Source organism: Argentina anserina, chromosome 7, assembly GCF_933775445.1.
Source record: "Argentina anserina chromosome 7, drPotAnse1.1, whole genome shotgun sequence".
Taxonomy (NCBI): Eukaryota; Viridiplantae; Streptophyta; class Magnoliopsida; order Rosales; family Rosaceae; genus Argentina; species Argentina anserina.
In genome coordinates, this window is record NC_065878.1 from 8,588,320 (window position 1) to 8,606,365 (window position 18,046).

Consider the following 18,046-nt stretch of genomic DNA (forward strand, 5'->3'; position numbering starts at 1 on the left):
GACTGTGCCCCTGGTTTCTCCCCCGCATATTTCTGATCTAGATGAAACAACCGGCCTCTCAGATACCCCCGACCAATTAACTCCCCGGTGAGAAGATCCTGAAATATCACATACATAGGAAAAAATGTCACCGAGCACTTAGCGTCAGTGTTCAATTGGGGGACATATATCAAATGATGAGATAAAGCATGTACATATAGCACATTGTGAAGCTCTATTATGGGAGTAATACAAACTGACCCTTTTCCTAATACGGGGAACGCCTCACCATTAGCATTAGTAACATAGGGTACTGGTGGAGGAGACAATACGGTAAAATAAGATTTGTCATAAGCTATATGATCAGACGCACCAGAATCAATAATCCATGTATCAAAGCCAACAAAGTTAGAAATATTTAAAGCCATACTAATTTTGCCACGACCAGCTATGGATGCGGTAAGTATTGCTCCTCCTGCTATATGATGATCATGTCCAACCACACCATAGATATCTGGTTCCTGAACGAATTGAATAGTTGTTTTCACCTTCAGACGATAATTAGACCTCTTAGGCCGAAGGTGTGGATACAGCTTCCAACAGGTCGCACGAGCATGGTTAGTATCATGACAATAAGAACAAGGAGGGCGGGGCTGATTCTCGAACAGGGTGGTGCTGAAGATCTAGCACGAACAGTAAGACTGGAAACTTCAACTTATGTATGATGAAGACTCTCCTGTTGAGATTCATCCTTACGGATATATGTGAAAGCTGTAATTAGGCTAGGGGGTTCGGTCTTTCTGAGCAATTCCCCTTTCGCACTGTTATGCTTTGCATCAAGACCTTTCAGGAAATGGTGAACTCGCTCAAGCTCCTTCTCGTGTTGGTACCAAACAATATCCTCCTTATCCTTGATCATGCAAGGATGTTTCACATCAATCTCAGCGCAAATATTTTTTTAGTTTGGTGAAATATTGCGCCACCGGATGCCCATCCTGTTGCATGGCCCAAGCTGTGCACATTAACTCATGAACCTGTATGAAATCAGAGTCATTAGTATATAAGCCTTCAAGTGTCTGCCATATTGCCTGCGCAGTAGCACATGCCTCCACCAAATCAACTATCTCTTCATTCATAGCTTTCCACAAGACTGACATCACAAGACCATCATCGTCGTCCCACTTAGTGTAGGAAATAATATCATCTACACTATGAGCCTTAGTTACTCCGGTTACATGCCACATCTTGTGCATACCTCGAAGATGAACTGCCATAATTCTCTTCCATTTACAGAAATTGGTCCTATTGAGTTTGGTTTCCCCAAAAGAACCACTGTCAGAACTCTTGACATATACTTCAAATTTTGGAACATCATTGATATGAGAACTCTCGGTTTCGTCTCCAGAACCCATTGAAAAACAAATTAAAAATCAGGAATTATACAGCGGAAACACCAAAAAACTGATATGAACATGTCTTGGGTGCACGTGCACTGTCAGTAAACATGCACTGCCAACCAAGACTATCAAATCTGGGCCGGGTCAGGTTGAATCTGGTCCGGGTCGAATCAGGTTCGGGTCTGATCGAATCAGGTCCGGGTCAGGTCGAATTAGGTTCAAGTCGGGTCGAATTTAGGCCTGGCCGGGCGAGTAGAATCTGGTCCGTGTCGGGTCGAATTTGGAGCTCGGTGACTCGAAATTCGGAGCTTGGCAGCGACGATTCCAACGGCGCGGTGGAGAGCTCGATGCGGCGGCAGCAGTGGAAAGCTTGATTGGCGGCAGCGGTGGAGGAAACTAAATGCTCAACACCGCAAGATGTCGCAGGCGCTCATCGAGGAGGAGTTCGCCGGAGAGGAGCAGTCCCTCTCAAGACCGGCCTTCAGAACAAGGACGACGATGCAGTCCCTCGAGGAGGAGCATGTTGGAGAGGAGCTCGTTGTGGAGTCGCTACGCCGCCGAGATTGAGGAAGAAGACCGTCAGAGAGGCCCCGCACCGTGGAAGAAGACCCAGATTATGAGGCGGTTTCGGATTTCGCCGCCTTTCAAAGCAAGGCGGGCGAAGCTGGTGTGGTGACAGCGAGCTCGTCAGCCGGGCTCGCACCAAATTCTAGACGGGTCGGACCTCGTCGGCCAGGCTCGCACAGCTACGAAGAAAAACAGAAAAAAAAACCCCAGAAAGACAGAGCATGAAAAATTTGCTCTAATACCAAGTAGAATTGTATATCATCTTAATAACTCTATACACAGAATTGTCCTATATATAATCTAACAAGAGTACAATTTAACCACAAATCACTCATTGATTCCCTCCGTGAATCACGTCTGTGATTCACTCTGTCATTCACGCTAACAGACCTACTCTAGTTTCGCTCCAATCGATCTTCTCTCTGTTGAAACAAAATTTCAATCATAATTAGTGATCAAGCAGGAAAACAACAAGCTGATGAATCCACTATTATACAGATATTCATGTTTGTTAACCCCTAAAATTATTTATGGACCATTCATGCAATAACCAAGCCATTTTTTTTAAAGATATGTGGAGCACTTATTTTTAGACTACCCCTGGGATTTAACTGTCTGAGCAAATTATGATCAAGTTGCAGGCAGTCTTGAAAACAGGTATCTCTAGGTGGGAAGGACGTGTACACCAGAACGGCAAAACTTACACATGTTTATATTACGGCAGAACCTACACGCGTTTAATCACATCAATAATGGTACATAATGAAATGCAGAAATACAAGCCATTAAGTATCTAAAAGCAACAATACCTCCTTCTTCTTACATTATTTATACTTATCAAACTGTTCTTGACATTTTCTCTTGTCTGGGTTAGACTTTACCAATCCTGCAAATATTACCATGAGAACTGGAAAACTTTCCTAGAGACTAATTCTCGTGAGCAAGTGAACGATAATATAAAACTCAATAACCAAGTCAACAAATAATATAATAATCTGAATTTTCAATACCATTTCTTTTAATTTCTCGAAAATTAAGGGAATAGTAATTTGATTAAATTCATATTTTACGCCTTTTATTTTGTCATTTTTCGAAGTAGAAATTGGTTTCGAGAGCCAAATGTGTGTTATTTGATTAAATTCATTTGACCCAAGAGTTGACTTTTAATCCCTCACTCTTTTCAGAAAACTTCATTCATGAAAGTCGTAGAGTTCGTCAATACGAGTTCGTAGACGCACGACACGCTTTAGTCGGATGTCATATGTGAAAGTTGTTAGCAACGGAAATTTGATTTCTGATTTTGGAATGTGTATAAAAGAAAGGAGAGGAGATTAGAAACTAAGAAAATCAGTTTTTTTTCAAAATCAGCTCGTTTACTGTTCACGTGATTTTTCTCTCTTTGTTTCCGGATCTTTTTCTAGCCATATCACCGTCGTCCAGCGATGGAATTGAGTGAGATCAGTGGCGTTGGAATCGTCTCTTCATCCCCTATCGATATGGGTTAGTGTTTGGGAGAGATTCGAGCTGTTTGAATCCCATAAATGAAGAAACAATGCGGCTATCTCGTTTGAAGAATTGAGGAAAACGCCCTCCTCCGGCAACTAATCAAAGTGATTCTTCTTGTCTTTTGAAGGTTGTAGGATGTTTATCAACCCTCTAAAAAAGTTGTATCTATTTCAAAACACACAAGGAGAATCGACGATTTCTTTTTCTAGGGTCTGTAAATAGTGTCGATTTTATGTTCTTCGTCGATTGGACACTTTAGACTTCGATTTAGACTTTGGTGTCAACTAGAAAATTGTTGGAAATGTTGTTCAGATTGTGGTGGTAAATTTTTGAATCATTGGTGGTCACCGGAACTCTGGAAGTTATCTCAATAGTTGAATACTGCACATCCTCCAAAAAACTATATAGTTTCATTTAGCAGCCCCATTCAATTTCTGTCTCAGGGCAATCGTTTTTAGGCCTATCACATAATTTATGGAGCAAATTTAAAAAGAAAAAATTGCATGCCTTTTCTAATACACATATAAGATAATGACTCCGGTCTACATCGAGCCTCATCACCTAATTTAATCATAGCCAATTTTATGCACAATATATCATTTTTTGTTCAAAAGTAACTTACAAATAACTTAAAGCCATTATTACGACCACACCCACATACAAGTCTCATCCCCACAGAGTGTTGGTCTAAGCCTCAGGTACTCACTTGCGTCTTAGGCCACTATCCAGTCCCTAGGACTCACTAAGAATTTTCCAATGTCATACAGTATAAGAAAGTGCCAAAGGCCCAAAAGCACACCTTGAACAACTGGGGTAAGTTATATGAAACAGCCAATGATTTTAACTCGAGAGAAAAATCATCTATATAATTCTATGAAACTAATAATGTGTATCTCAGTGATGAGTGTGATCCCATAATGGCATAGCCTCTATCATTCCCAGAGATCTGAAACCATCCATCCACCTCTAAAATTCTTAATCAAATAACTACTATGGAAACTTGTTGTGAACCAAAAGCTACTAACTTTATTACATTCAACTCAAACAAAGAATACCCAGTACACTGATACAGACTAAAACCCTCAAAGAGTAAAACTCAAATACAGTCAATTATGTTATACCCAGAAAGGATCAGATAAGTTAAAGCAAACCCAGCAAGAACATAACAAAAAGATACATCCTTTTTCACTACGAGTCAGAACCCATTTGATAAAAGGCCATGCTATAGTTAGCTAAACAATAAGCAAAGACAATAAACAAAAGAAATAGAAAAGGAGATGGGTTTAAAGTAGAGGCTTACATTTGAGAGAGGCAGTGTACTGCTGATAACACTGAGAATCAGATATTCTAGCAGCGCTTGGGTATGGAGGTGTTGACGCACTCGATGGTGATGAAGCCATTGATAAAGCTTGGATATCTACTCTCTTCTATTCTCGGCTCTCTCGATTCAAAGATTAAATGCAATCAAGTAAAGGGAGGCCGAACCTGTTAGGACCATTCCCATCAGGCCAAGGTAATCTGATGTGTTTTACGTGCTAATCCAATGTCCATTTCACCTGCAAGGTCTTTATCTTGAATTGTTTTGGATGTATTCTCTTGTATCCTAGAAGATATGATCTTTTGTACTATTCGGTTGTCACTACCTTAAAATTTCAAGTGTTAAACTCGAAAATCAAAGCCATGAAAAACTATAAAACAATCTCAAATAAATTGAAATCATCTTATAGTCACAGTGTATCATAACTGAGTTCATTGTACATCTTAGTCGATTTGATTATTACAAAACCAGTTTATAATTCAAGCATTATAACAAATGGAAATGTAAAATTCTCTCAATCCTCACCACAAATAGAAATAATAAAACTTCGAAATCTTCATAGTAGCCCTCCAATTCTGCTAATCCACACCTGTAGAACTATCCCCCACACCATCGAATAGGTGCACCAGGATTGTAAACACAAACCCGGTAAGTTTTGCATGTCGTATAAGTAAAACAACAGTATAACATGCATAGTATACAAGTGGAAAAATACTGAAAACATTTATTTATAAATGCACTCATAAGTCACAGGACGGCTCATCTGGATGTCCAATAATATCTGAAAATATAAGTGCTCATGAAACATAGGGCAACTCATCTGTTTACCCAAATACATTTATAATATGGGTACACATGAGACCCAGGTAACCCATCTGTTACCCCTCATGCAGTACACTGGCAGACCGACTAGAGCTCTAACTGAATCGTAACTGTCACCCGGCCAAGGTTAGGTTCCGATATGCCAACACGTCCGAAGACATAAAACGTTTTAACATGACTCAAAGTTAAAACCACGTACAATACAATCCTCACATATTATGACTGTTCACGCGCCACCTCAAAACCAGCGCGTGGCTTGCCCACCACCGCCCAAAACTCTCCCTTCTCATCTCCTCCACCCTTCCACAGCCTAATGTCGTTTCCTGCCCTACTCAATCGCCCTCACGCGCCACCAAAGACGGCGACACGTGCCACTCCACCATCTCCGGCAAAACTCATCAAATCAACACACATCCAACATGAAAAATAAAGAGCAAGAGGAGGAGGTCACTACCATACCTTCAATTCGCCCTACAACGGCAGGACGCTGCCGGAATCACCTCCGCAAGGTCTCGGATTGGGATTTGAAGATCGACGGAGTTGCAGCTCGATTTGACCCTCACCGCAGATGGAATCGCATCGAGGAGGAAGATGGAGGGCTCACCGTCGTGACCCTGAGCTCCTGCGACACCGGCGAAGTCGAGATCGATGGAGCCGAGGCTATGCTTCGTCGGCGCTGCTAGATTTCCGCCTAGGGTGCGTCGTTGTCACCACCGGTCGACGCGTTGTGGCCGTGCGGTCCCAATGACATAGGCGGTGTCGTGCACGGTGGCTGTGGAGGGAGATCGCTGGTGAGAGGTGAGGGGAAGGGAGAGAGGTTCGAAGAGAGAGATAGGAGAGGCTGCGGGGGGGAAGAGATAGAGTTTCTGTTTTTGGAAACTATGATTTTCAAAAATTTCCTTTTATACAATTTTTCAAAATTGGAAACCAACTTCCGTCGACAATAACTATAACATACGACATCTGATTAAGGTGCGTGACATGTTCACGAACTCGTATCGACGAGCTCTACAACTTCCGTCAAGGAAGTTTTCATAATCGAGTGACGGAGTAAAAATCGACTCTTGTGTTGCGGAAACGTAATGTTTTTAACTTTTAAACTTCGGTTTCGTTACGTTTGACATCGTCGATTAAAGCGAAAAAAAATGCGATTTATTCAATTTCCAAGTTTAATAATTTCCAAGAATTCATACAATTTAAACCGAAAATTCAGGTTATTACATCGGTGGCTGGAGACCACTTCCTTGCTTATATATGTTGTACTTTCCCTTCTGTTGAGGGGATGAATGAAATTATGAAGTAGTATTTTCTTCCTTTTTTTCTTATTGTAAACCTTTCCCTTAGTTATTGTCTCTATCATCTGGTATCAGAGACCTCTGATCCATGAGAGCGCTCCAAGTTTCTTTCAACTACCACCCACCCACCCCTCCACCTCCACACTCCTCCGAGATGCACTCACCTCCTATTTTCTCCCTGACACAAACCAACACCACTAACATTCCCTCCTCTTCATTTCAGCCCGGAGAGATCACACAGACTCATCTTATGGAGGTAAGGCAAGCTGTAGAGATCTTACAAGATGAGCTCCACCATACCCTTGACTCGGCAATGGAACACCTGAGAGCTTTTGAGGACCAAATGGAGGCCAAGCTAGATGCTTTTCAGCAGATACTCCTCCACAACAACACCAACCACCATGCAGACTCTGCTCCCAGCACTACTGCACAACCATGCATTACCTTTGGCAGTGTTGCATCAATATGTCTCTCATTTCCACCCACCCCAGCCCCCAACCACTCTTCTCTCAACCTGCAACATTCACCTCACACTCCCACTTACACTTCCGCCCCAGCCATCAATTCCACATCAACTACCATACCACAACCCATGCCTCAAAACACTCATCCACATTCACAACCCCAAGTCCAAGGTCATCACTTTATATCATCACTCCAGCAGAACTTCAACCCCCAGTACTACTTCCAACCCCTACCAAATCCTCCTCACCAACAGTTTTATCACCCTCCAAAGATTGACTTGCCCATATTCATGGGCGATGACCTATCTGGCTGGTTTGTCATGGCTGAACGTTACCTTAACCAACAACACATACCACAAGACGAGCGTATTGCAACAGTAGCAGCTCATTTTGGTCCAAACCCATCCCACTGGATGAATTTCTTTTAGTAACGCCATCCACAAGCAAGTTGGGGTCAGTTCACTGCTACATTCTTGGAGCACTTTGGTGGAGGCTCTATCACTGACTACAAGACGAGTCTGACCCGTCTTCAGCAACGTTCTTTCATCGTCGCATTCATATCGGAATTCACCGTATTAGCCTGTCGGATTCCGGATTTGCATGATGGTGATTTTCTTGCTGTTTTTTTAGGGCTAAAACTAGAAATTCAGCATGACGGGAGGATTTTGGATCCTAGCACATTGGCAAGTGCACAGAGTATGGCAAGAAGGTATGAGGTTAAGCTTCAAGACAAACATGTGAACCGTTTTTCCCGTCCTCTTCCGTGGCAGGCCATAACGAGACAAACCAACATGTCCCCTACTCCATCACTTTCAACCACCACTTCAAGCTCAGATCCATTTCACCCCACCCAATCCTGAACTTCAAATACCTCTTTCCCATTTCAGTCATCCCTTTCCAATCCGAAACACCAAGGCGGACCCTCATTTCGTCACTGGTCCTCAAATCATCAGAGAGATCGTCGAGCCCAAGGCTTATGCCTCCACTGTGATGACAAATGGTCCCCAACCCATGTCTACAAAAAGCCAATTATGGCTCTTCTCGATGGCCCAACAGCTTGTGATGAGGCAGCAATTGAAACCACTTAGCCAGAAGACCACAACCCAGAATTGGAGGTAGCACATGCCAATTCATTCCATCACCACTGCTCAATTGGGAAAGATATTGAAATTTAGAGGCACGGTGAACGATTATTCAGTCACCATCTTTGTCGATTGCGGCTCGGTGCTGAACTTCCTCAACCCATCAATGGCTTTGAAAATTGGAAGTCATATCTCGCCGCCGCCGGCTATTAGCTTCACTACTGCCACCGACCAGCTGACTCATGCTTCTGGCACGGCAGAACAAGTCATTGTAAACATTCAAGGTTATGAATTTATTGATTTATTTGCTTTGATTCCAGTAACAGATTGTGACCTCCTCCTTGAAATATAACGGTTGGATACACTCGGCTTTGTTGGCTGTCATTTTGCAGAGAAGGTGATGGCTTTCCAATCACACGGTCGTTTTCATGTTTTTCAGGGCATAACTCGCAAGAATCAAAGTTTGGATGCTTCTGCAATTTGTGCGCTTCTATCTTCTGAAGAAGTGGACTTTGGTTCTACTGGACCTAGACCCATGATGGTGCACTCCAAGGCCCATGCCCCTAGCATTACAAACTTGTTAGCCAAATTTGCTGATTTGTTCTGTGTACCACTGGCCTGCCACCAAACGACCGCTATGCACACTCCTAAAAGTCCGAATTGGAGACTCAAGTCCGCGACATGCTCACCCAAGGCATTATTTGGCCTAGTCGAAGCCCATACTCTTCTCCAGTTCTTCTTGTCCATAAGAAGGAAGCAACATGGCGTTTTTGTGTGGACTACCGACCACTCAATGCGGTTACGGTAAAGGATCGATTTCCTATACCGAATGTCGATGAGTTACTTGATGAGCTTCATGGTGCCACATTATTCACCAAGCTTGACCTCCGGTCCAGTTATCATCAACTCCGTATGAATGAGGACGACATTTACAAAACCGCTTTTCGCACTCATGAAGGTCACTATGAATTTGTGGTAATGTCATTTGGCCTTTCTAATGCCCCATCTTCTTTTCAAGCATTGATGAATACTTTACTTAAGTCACTCTTACGCAAATGTGTACTAGTGTTTTTTGATGATATTTTGATCTATAGCAAGGATCTTGAATCTCACATCCAATACCTTGAGCTTGTTTTCTCCATTCGCTGAGCCAATGAATTGAAACTCAAAGAATCCAAGTGTGTAGCTCAGCCGAAGGTGCAATATTTGGGTCATGTAATCACAAGTGAGGGTGTAGCAGCCAACCCTAAAAAAATCAATGCCTTGATGGATTGGCCCAAGCCTACTACAGTGAAAGCTTTGAGAGTTTTTTTGGCCTAGCTGGATACTATAGAAGATTGGTCGGCAATTTTGGCCTTATAGCCCAACCTCTCACATCTCTTCTCAAGCGGGATCAATTCACCTAGATAGCAGAGGCCGATGTAGCTTTTTCTGCACTCAAGCACGTAGTAACCACCGCACCGGTCCTCACCCTACTGGACTTCTCCCGTCCATTTGTCGTCAAGACTGACGCTTCAAGCACCGATCTTGGTGCAGTCCTTTCCCAAAACAAGCGGTCGGTGGCCTCTTTGAGCAAAGCCCTCTCCCCTTACCACCAAAAGCTCTCGACTATGACAAAGAGATAATAGCCATCATCTTTGCTGTGGGAAAATGGCATCACTATCTCTTAGGTAACAAGTTCAAGATCATCACTGAACACCAAACCTTGCGCCACCTCCTCAACCAGCGCATCTCCACACCGTCTCAACATAAATGGCTCTCAAAATTGCTGGTTTATGACTATGAGATTGATTACAGGGCTGGTGCCCAGAATACAGCGCCAGATGCGTTTTCAAGAAAGTTTAAGGTTTGTGCCATCCAAACTATCTCTGCCCCTGTTTTTGATTGTGTGCATTAAATTGCTCACACTTACTTAAGAGATGTTGAGGCCCAATCTATTGTTCAAGCTTTGTTTACTGGTGCTCCCACAAAGCAAAATTCTCTTTAATTAATGGCAGATTGCATTACAAGGAGAGAATTTTCGTACCACAGTCATCAGAATTTTGGGCTAAGTTGTTATTTGAGTTTCATGCTTCACCTCAAGTAGGTCATTCCGGATTTTTGCGTACTTATGTGCGCCTTGCTCGAAATTTTGCTTGGCAAGAGATGCGTAAGCATGTCAAGTCTTACATTACGGAATGTGATCAATGTCAGAGACAATCCTATGAGACTATTCGGTTGCCAGGTTTGCTGCAGCCCCTTCCTCTTCCGGTGGAGATTTACACGGATATCTCCATGGATTTTGTGGATGGTCTACCATTGTTTCAAAGTCATAACGTCATTATGGTTGTGGTTGATCGCCTCTCTAAGTATGCACATTTTGTTCCGGTCTCTCACCCTAATTCGGCTTTAGGAATAACTATTGTGTTCACCAAAGAGATTTTTCGTTTGCATGGTATGCCTCGCACTATTGTCAGTGACCGTGATCCTCTATTCATTAGCCAATTTTGGTGTGCTTTTCACAAGGTATGTCACAGCTCAGCTTACCACCCACAATCGGATGGCCAAACGGAAGTTGTCAATCGTTCACTGGAGCATTACCTTCCTTGTTATGTTGCTGACAAGCCTTCTTCTTGGTCTGAATTGTTGCATTAGGCGGAATGGTGGTATAACACCACATTCCACTCCTCCATTAAGATGACTCTGTTTGAAGCCTTGTGCGGCAAACCTCCACCTTCGGTTGCAAGATATCTTCTTGGTTCCACCACAATTCAAGCAGTGGATGTGGCCCTCCACACTTGTGATCAACTTCTCTGCCTCCTCAAGCAACACTTAGAAGTTGCACGCAATAGAATGAAGCAGCAAGCCGACAAGCAGCGCAGATACATGGTATTTCAGGAAGGCGATTGGGTTTTCCTTAAGCTTCACCCATATCGACAACAGTCATTTGTCAAGCGCCCTTCCCACAAGCTCGCTCCTCACTTCTACGAGCCGTTCAAGGTCGATGCAAAGGTCGGAGCAGTAGCTTACAAGCTTCAGCTGCCCACTTGCTCCAAAATTCATCCCGTCTTCCATGTTTCTTTACTAAAGAGGAGACTTGGTGAAGGCACCCCTGCTTCTACAACCCTCCCTCCATTTGATGACAATGATGAATTGCTTTGGACACCCGAAAAGGGTGCTAGACATTGTAGTGCAAAGGAAGAAACGTCGCTCAGTGACTATGTAGCTCGTTAAATGGACTGGTCTCCCTGAGGAGGATGCTTCCTAGGAGGTAGCACGCTCCATCGTGGCCGAGTTTCCAAACTTTGGTGCTTGAGGACAAGCACCTTCTTAAGGGGGCAGGACTTGTTAGGACCATTTCCATTAGGCCAAGGTAATCTGATGTGTTCACATGCTAATCCAATATCCCTTTCATCTGCAAGGTCTCTATCTTGACTTGTTTTGGTTGTATTCTCTTGTTCTCTTATGTATCCTAGAATATAGGATCTGTTGTACTATTCGGTGGCTGGAGACCACTTCCTTGCTTTGTACTATCCGGTGGCTGGAGACCACTTCCTTGCTTACATATGTTGTGCTTTACCTTCTGTTGAGAGGGATGAATGAAATTATGTAGTATTTTCTTCCTTCTTTTCTTAGTATAAACCTTTTCCTTAGTATTGTCTCTATCAGAACCGAGGCAAAGCACCGAAGCCATAAAATGACCACGACATCATCGGTAAGTTAACAAAATTTTACTTTTTTACACCTTTGATAGATTGGACCATGTCTTTAGACCAAGTGTACCTAGTACATGTCATACTGGCTTCATTTTAATTTTTTGAGTGTGTGACACTGACATTGAAAGCAAATTTTGTCAACAATCTCAACATTGAAATATAAGATAGGAATGATCCAAAAAAGAAAAGAAATATAAGATATGAATAGAGGACTATTGATTGTTGAATCAAACATCTAACTCGGAAATTATAAGCGCATTCCTTACACAATTACGATGGGCTCTACAACAAAAATAAAAATAAAGACGTAATTTCATCTGACCACCTTCCACTGACTAATTTTCCTTGGAGGTGGTTACAACTAGACTTTCCTTTGCATCATACGCTCTTCATTAACCGCCATCAATGAGACAAAATTCTTCATGAACAGTTAACGAAGGACTAGTCATTTAGTCAAGTAGCCAACATCTCCGCAATTGCATTGTCTCACAATTTCTATGTTTGATTTAGATAATGTGTTTATTTCTGATGTGGGACTCATGCTGTTCCTTTTGCCTCGATGACAGCTCAAGTTAAAGTGACACTACAAAAAACATAGGTAAAAGCCACAAATACAAAAGTCACAAAAGTATGGATTTGTGGCCTTTATTGGTGTGGCCATTGTGAAAAGATCTCACATTTTGCATTCAAATGTGGCAATTTGATTATTATAATAATTTAATTGTCACATTTGCATCAAAATTGTGGCATTTTTACAATGGTCACATATGTAACACTCACATGCTAGCCACATTTAAATGTGTTTATTGCTAATTTTTTTGGTAGTGTGATATCAATAATCATGGCAATCTTTTTCTTTCCCTCTCAAACGACTTCGAAAAAAATTTCTTTTTTCTCTATTGCTCTTGTTTCTTTTTTCTAGAACCACTATATCATAATTGGTGAGAGGCAAATGTGTTCTTAATTTTCTCCAAGAAAAACCATTTGAGAGTGAGAGTGACAAAGAGAACAGAAGAAATCGTATGGCAAATACCAATACTACAACAAAAGAAGTAATATCTTCATCATCAACATCTGAGTTCATAAAATGCGTGACAGTTGGAGATGGTGATGTTGGAAAGACATGCCTTCTCATCTTACACTAGCAACACTTTCCCTACTGTATAAAGTTTCTCATCTTCAACCTCCATATAAATCTCAGTCGACCTTTCTTTTCTGGCTGTTTCTTTCCTCGCTCCATGCCATGTCTTTTCTCTTCATACTGTTATTTTGTTCACAGTTCTAATTTCCTTCATGAAGGATCTTTGTTCTTTCTGTATCCTTGAACTTCTATTCCTCTTCCTCTTCTTCTTGACAGGATTATGTTCCAACTGTATTTGATAACTTCAGTGTTGATGTGCTGGTTGATGGGCAGTCTGTGAATTTGGGTCTCTGGAATACTGCCGGTACTAGCTATTTTCTCTCTCTCTCTTATAATTTTGAGCTTAAGAGGGTTAAGATTTATTGAAGTACTTTCTCATATATAGCCATTGTACAAGTTGATAAACTTAACTTCGGATATCAGTCGAAGAATAAATGAAATTGTTATTGGTTAGTGCTAGTCCATAAAGTTTTCAATTGCATAATGATATTATGATATTTCAAACATGTCAATGATTGTGAGCGATGTGAGAAACGATGGGAGTGATAAGTGAACACCTGCATGAGATCCCGAAAAGGTCTCAATTAGGAAAAACCATATTTATGAAAAGAAAAGAAATTGAATGCATTTCAATGGTAACTCATCAATGTGTATCAATTATCAACGACAACCTCAATGCCCTCTCTTTTGCTTTGGAGAAAGAAAAAAAAAGCCTTTTGGAGATAATAGTACCTTTCTGAGCTAATTAACATTATCATATGTTGTTACAATGCATATATGATTTATATCATTTGAAATGGTTAGTCATTTTTCAATCAGTGAGTACTTCATACTGTTAATTAGTATATTAACATAATATATAAACTAACCACTGTAAATTTTATAATGTAGATCAAGAGGATTACAATAGGCTGATGCCTCTTAGTTACAAAGGAGCTGATATTTTTCTTCTTGCATTTTTCCTCATAATTAATTTCTATTTTGGATTTTTCTTCTTAATATTTTCCTTTTTATTTCATTTTAATTATTAAACTTCAATGCAATATAGTATCTTCAAATCTCACAAATATAATGTCAATATATAAATAATACTCACACCAAGAACAATATAAATACGAAATCTAGTTTCATGCTATTCTAATTTGAATTTGTGGTTTAAAAAAATCATCAAGTTCGTTATTGTTTTCCTAATTGTAATTATGTATTATCATAGTTAAGCATAAGAATCTCATTTTATACTTATTTGGATAATGGATTGAAATTCTATATATTATAATGGAGATGACGAAGAGTAGGTATAGTCCAAGAAAATAAATAAATAGGTTTGAACCAACCAAATGAGTGTTTAAAGAAAAATATAATTATCATTTATCAGATGTTCCAAAATTGATGGAGGTCTAAGTTCGGATTATAGTGGTAAAGAGAAGAAAAAAAAACGTTTTTATTGATATTATTGGAATATGGGCGTTCTGAAAAATTTAGGGAGGTGCAAGTTTCATTTTATCTGTTTATACAAGTTAATTAGAGGTCCAATGAGCAAGGAAGTCCAAGTGTCCAAGTGTCATTTTTAGAAGTATGAATAGAAGCTTTCATACCCATTTTAGACAAAAAAAAAACAAGATACCGGCCAATTGTCATGAAAAACCACAAAACAGAAAAGAAAATGTAATGCAGACGTCTAATATATTGAAGAAGTACGATAGATCAAAGTTTTTGGTTCTTAATATATCCTCGGTTTTTCAAAAAAAAGAAGAAGAAGACGATCTCTTTCATCAGATAATTATTTGAGCCGCACAGATAATTATTTGATCACTCATATCTATATCTCATTCATATATAATTCATTTAGTTTCTTCTCAGATTGTGTATACTGTATGTCTAAAACAACAATAGTCATGTTCGAATTGTAGAACCTTCTTCTATAATTAAAAAGGTGTTGAGTATTGTATTAATCGAAGAGGGCTTCAACACACTCTAACAATGTCACACAACTACCCTTGCACTATATTCATATATATTAAGAAAAAAAATGTACGTAATTGGTCAAAATCATAAAAATGTTAGTTCCTACTCACTGAATTAATGATAGATTAATTGACTAATCGTTGTAAGACTTTTGGTGAATTCTTGCTACACATGCATGTTGGTCAGTTGGTGTTCATGTGTCAAATAGCACAACACATCTTTCTAGCTATGATGATCTAGTCACATAAGGTCTTTGTAGGATGAAAAAGGTTGTTGGACAGTTTGTGAAAAACTATTACCTTGTTGGAAACCAAGGTGGAAGTTGAGATCCCATCGGAAATCTTGGATGAGGGGGCGTAAGAAGGGTTTTATGGTATGTGAAATCCTCAACATGTATTTTATAACTTATAACTCACGTCCATTGATCTCTTTCCACTAGTTTGAATTTGATCAGCACGATTCGTTGATAACATACACGTTATCTCACAAAGTTTCCACAACATGCAGAATCGTCTTCAACTGTCTTCAACTTTAAGTTCAAAGAAGTCTAGTACCACTAAGTAATTTTCTAATTTTTTTTCCCTTGTCATCACATAGAAAAGTCAGTTCCAATAAGTAGAAACAAGAGCAAAAACTATCATTTTGGATTGCAATTATCTCAAGCTTCTATCTTGTTATTTACCGTTTCTTTAACACTTGACTTGCACCTATTTCCCTTGCTTCAGGCTTCTCGTCTTCTTTGGAGCCGACTTCACAACTTGTGGCCATTGAATTGACATTCAGTTGTGTTTGTAGGCAAGTGTTCTTTTGATAAGTTCCGGCGTAGAGGCTTCCACAAATATGGAACGACTTTCGTCTCAAAACGTCCTCGTCCGTTCTCCTCCCGTCGTGGAGGTGATTTCTTATGGCTTGGTTGGGCAATCAGTGAATTTGACATCATACCTTTGTGAGTTCTTCTCCGGGTGACCAATACATCCTTCATCATCGGCGCTAGAGGCAACTTGGGGGGTAGGCGTGGAAGCATAACATTCTTTAACTTCTTTGGTTTTCTTATGTTCACGCGCCTCCTTTGTGAAACAGAACGGTGCTTTCATCGGATGAAAATGGAGTGGAACTAGGGGTGGACAAACTGACCCGAAAACCGAAAAAAATCGGACCCGAACTCAAACTGAACCCGAAAAAACCAAAATCCGAATAAAACCGAACCGAAAATTAAAAAACCGAACCGAACCGATTCTGTTTGGGTTGGATTTTGGGTTTAGTCCCTTAGAAACCGAACCGACCCGAAAAACCCGAAGTCAATGGTCAACGTTACAAAACGACATCATTTTGTCATATTTATAATTTTACATTATTATTATTTTTTTAATAAAAAAATAGTGTAGTCGGCCTCACAGCCGCACCTAATTTCTAACTTAATTGACCTAATATATAAGAAGCGCATTATTTAGCTGTCTTGTTTCCTTCATATAGTCGTTACATAATGCGATAGTTTTATTTTAAACCTAATATAAATGTTATGATACATTAGTTGACACTTAGGCAATCGCCAACTCTAATTCGAAATATGGTCGATCGACACAAGCAGATGTGATCAGTATATATATGTAGGGACCACGTAAAAATTTCATCCATTTTGGACATAGTTTGACCGTTCGTACCTACGGTTAACTAAAAAAGAGGTGTTTTGACATATTGAAACCACATTGACCGGGGTTTTGCCAAATAGAATTCTTCAGTGCGACCGCGCACGATAGGTAACAAAAATTAGGTGATTTCAAATATGCAAACGGCTTTCGGCATTCGCATATTTGTAATAGGTCCTCCCTTAAGGCATAATAGTGGTGTTTTCGATTTACCAAAAATTCCGACGGTCAAATGAGGTCTGAATTGGATGAAATTTTTATAGGGTCACTAAATATATATACCGATCACATCAGCTGGTGTCAATCGATCCCTAGAAGTTTTCTTCATAGTCGCTTCATAATGCGATAGTTTTATTTTAAACCTAATATAAAGGTTATGATACATTAGTTGACACTTAGGTGATCGTCAACTCTAATTCGAAATATGGTCGATCGACACGTGATCAGTATATATAGTTAGGGAACCCATAAAAATTTCGTCCGTTTTGGATATTGATTGACAGTCCGTACCTATGGTCAACAAAAAAAAGCGTTTTGACATATTAAAATCCTCATTGACCGGGGCTTTCCCAAATGGGTTTTTTTGGTGCGACTGCACACAATCAGTGACAAAAATTAGGTGATTTCATATATGCAAACGGCTTTTAGTGTTCGCATTTTGGTATTGGGTCTTCCTTTATGACATATTAGTGTTGTTTTCGGGTAAAAGCCCATCGGGCTTGCGGGACTCGGCGAGCTTTTCGGATCCACGGGCTAAATGATGAGGCATAAGTCAATTACGTATGGAATAATCATTAGACCATTAGTTTTTCATTTTTATGTTAAATTTTGTATTTTTAAAATTAATATATAATATTACATATTTTACATACGGGTAAAACCGAAAAAAAACTGAACCGAACCGAACCGTACGGGTTGGGTTGGGTTGTGGGTCACAGTCTCTAAAATAGAAAAACCGAACCAAACCGAACCGTATTTAAAATTTAGGTTGGATTATGGGTTTTGTCCAAAACCGAACCGAATGGACCCGTGTCCACCCCTAAGTGGAACTGGCTCGAACGACCCAAATATTACAGTAGTGCAATTGACTTCAGCAACGTCGTCGACGTCCAACTCAATCATTCCTTGCTTGGCGAGGTTCATTATCAAATCCTTGATAAAAAGCACTT

At 40.3% G+C, this 18,046-nt stretch overlaps 1 pseudogene; it reads left to right on the plus strand.

Moving 5' to 3' along the window:
• The first annotated feature begins 13,147 nt into the window (after positions 1 to 13,147).
• LOC126803522 (rac-like GTP-binding protein RAC9) lies at positions 13,148 to 14,297 on the plus strand (annotated as a pseudogene).
• Positions 14,298 to 18,046: the final 3,749 nt, after the last annotated feature.